We start from the raw sequence: 3,726 nt of genomic DNA on the forward strand, positions 1-3,726 counted from the left end.
CTAGTTCTGTTTGTCTTCCATTAATGAAGCCTTCAACCTTAGTATGTTCCCGACATTTTGGTCAGTTTACAATCAACCCACCAACTTGAGGCTCATACTAGCTCTTGGTCTAGTTTGAAGGGGGGAGAGAGAGAGAGAGACAGAGAGAGAGTTATGGGAGAGAGCTCAAGTGGATGTCCCTCTTGTTTTTAGTTGGAATGCTTCGGAGCATGCAAAGCCTTTCTCCCACCAATAGACCCTTCTGATAGGTCCCTTGATCTCATATTGACATTCATTGGACCTGATTCTAGCCTTGCTGCCTGCATTGCATGTCTCGTGCTATGTGCACTTCCTCTATCTGCCCCCCCATTGCTACTCCTCCACTGAAGACCCCACGCATGCTGCCAACTCAGCTATGTGCCCCCCATCTATGCCCTCTACCTCTATAGCCACATAGTTTCTCTCCTATCTACTGCAACTTCTCCCTACCACCACGTGCTATCGCATCCTCCTTTGATATGTCTATTGTAGCCTCCCCAATACATCTACTACTCCATCTGGAGCTATCAATTCCTGGGACACATTGTCTTTCACACAGTCACCCTCTTGCCATTGTAATCTACCACCTCACCAGCACTAAAATCGGCCCCTAGGACCACTCATTAGACCCTATTTAAATTTTTCTTACACATGGTAGACCTTGCCACATCATTAGTCTGTGTAGACCACACGCCACCTCTTGGTCGTTTTGTGCCAAATTAAAGTGGAATCTTCACCGACAACTTTAGAATATCATATGCCACACATGTGAAGCCTCTGTGAAGCCCACTTTTGTTATATTGTTTCTCTAGATTCATAATATTTTATGCTATACCTTGGCCTACTTTTATCATCTTTCACACTACTTTTTGAGTTAGTTAACTTTTGATAGCCTATAATTATCAATTAGACATGAATTTGAGTATTCTTAGATCGAAATAGGAAATTGGAGGATAACAATGATGGTAATTGGAAGTTAAAACTTTGTGAGCATTCTCCAATTGAAGAAATTATGAATAATTGTCATATAGTTAGAGAATTAAGACCAAAACTCCTACAACAATATCAACAACACCCAGTTGAGATTTATACATCAACATGGCTAGAGGGATTTGAATCTACCTCTTTTGATTGGAAAATGTTGATATTTGATGATTGGGAATTGGTTTCTATTTCGTGGGTAGTCACCTTTTCTCTTCTATAGCATGGATTGCCTATAGCCTTATTCTTTAAAGAAGGCTCGTAATCAAAGACCTCTCGTTTGATTCTACTTGTGTGCTCCTCCATCTCTCTCCTCACCATTGTGCACTCACATGATTTGCAACATGATAATAGAGAAAGCTTGCTCTTCTGCATTTTCTACTCTTGCCGAATCATAGTTCCCTTCTTCCAACCTTTTTGGATTTCATAAGCAGTTGATATGTTGGCTACCTCAATCTACTCCCTGAATTGATACTTTTTTAAAAAATTAGGACAATTTTGGATTCAATAGGCCCTTAATATTTGTGATTAGAAAACCATCCAATGGGAAGGCTTGGGCATTAGAAGACTGGACAAATCCATATTTCTCTCATTGGGCTCCCACTTGTTGCCCCCCCCTCCTTGGGCTTTTACCCTCCCCCTCCTTGGGCATTTACCCCCCCTTTTAACTTCTGGAGGGTCCCCCTATCCTCCTCCCTCTCCAAAAATCAGAAGTTTTTATTCCCTCCACATTTCTGCTTTTCTCCATAAGTGTCTCCACCCCCGCAAACACCTCCTAGGAGTTCTCCCCAACTATCCTCATTGACTCATGACCTTTTCCTCAATGTCTTTCCCTTCTCAACCTCCTCTCAGCCTCCTCTTGCTCCTCTCAACCGCCTTCTCCATTTTCTACTCTTGCCATATCATAGCTCCCTTCTTCTTCCAAAAAAATTATGTAGCACGTCTATGTACGCGTCTTTCTGTTTTTTTTTTAAATTTCTATAGAGCATCTAAAAGCACATCTATAGGCACTTCTATAGGTGCGTCTTTCTATTATATAGATGTGCCTATAGATGCGGGTCTGTAGACGCATGAATAGACATGCTCGTAAGTTTTTTTTAAAGTTAAAGAAACACGTCTATGTGTGCGTCTGTGGGTGCTTTGTCTTGTTGTGTATCAAGCACTCTTTGGAGATAATCCTCCAATTTGTGTACTATATCTCTATCCAGACACACTTATATGTGATCAACTCACATTTCTCTCTAGCTCAGTGAAGTGAATAGACTTCTCATGGATGCAGTTCCATCTTAAAGTCCCAAAAACATTCGAACTCCAATTTAGACTTGTATGTGATCAGCTCACATTAGTGTCATATGCCATTAGCTCAGTGAAGTCAATAGACCTTTTATGGATGCAGTTCCATCTTCAAGTCCCAAAAACATTCAAACTCCAATTTAGAAGAAGTCACCCAATGCTTTTAACATTGGATCCAAGAGCATAATACCAATCTATTGTTAAAACTCCACATACAAAGTGAAAACACGTCTCAACTCTATCAATTTTCAACCACAAGGATTATTGTGATATTTTGTTCATGGTCTATCCACAAAGAAGAAGTTTAATAAGTTGCTGACATCTTCACCAAAATACCACTTCTCTTCGCATAAGTACGGTTTTGTAACCAATCACAACTTAAGAGGGCAACATGATGGTTAGGTTGTGGTCATTGTACATACAATGGATTTTGTGCACCAATTTTTACTTTTGTTTGTAGTTTGAAGTTTCCATAATGCAATTGAAAGTCAAAAAATATCTTCTCTACTTATATCTAGTAATATTTAAGAGAGTGTTGAGAACAGTGGAAATTGCACCTATCCTCTACAGATACGATAGGGTTAGGTTTAGGGCTAGGGGTGAACTTATAAATATTTCTCATTTCCTTCAATCCAATGTAGTGTATAGTTAGTCGCCTTGTGTGTGCAGTCCTCTCTCTCTCTCTCTCTTTCTCTCTCTCTCTCTCTCTCTTTCTCTCTCTCTTCCTTCGATACAATGTAGTGTACCGCTACTCATCTTATGTATGCACTTCTTTCTCTCTCACCCCTATATTCTTCAACAAACTAGGACATAAGAAATAAGGTATATTCAGCTATGATTAGAGATGATTAGAGGTCATTCAGGCAAAGCCTAAATTTGGCTATTGTAATTTGTCTTCAGAGTCTTAGCTAACCTATATTTGTGATGTTTCTTAAATTAAAATATGTATAAGAGGGGAATGGGATGGATCTAACCTATTTTACCTCAACAACATCATTTGGCCATTGCTAAATGTGGTACATACATACATACATATGTAGATAGATTATAGCTGAATAAAGTTGCTCTTTCTCTCTCTCAACAAAGAAAGGATAGACTCTATCTCCATTCTTTTTCTCTCATGAACAACTCTAAAGAAACTTTCCCTCTCTTTGTCCGTATAAATTGGAGCTTTAAAAGCTCTCTATCTCTCTCTTTCACTTGCAAAGTAATGAATCGAATGAATACCTCTGTTTCTCTCATGGAAGAAAGAACTCTCAATGAACTAAAATGAAGGGTCTTTTCCTCTCACCGAAGGCAATGAAATGAACTCACAATCACTCAATCGAAAATGGAACCTGGTAGAAGACACTAGCGATACTCCCGTAGACTCCAAGATCATCGGTTAACACTTTTGCCACCAACACCCTCGCCGCATCAGCGAGACTACCCCAC

Source organism: Dipteris shenzhenensis, chromosome 2, assembly GCF_047967505.1.
Source record: "Dipteris shenzhenensis isolate YYH24624 ecotype China chromosome 2, Dip_SZ_1.0, whole genome shotgun sequence".
In the NCBI taxonomy this organism is placed as follows: domain Eukaryota; kingdom Viridiplantae; phylum Streptophyta; class Polypodiopsida; order Gleicheniales; family Dipteridaceae; genus Dipteris; species Dipteris shenzhenensis.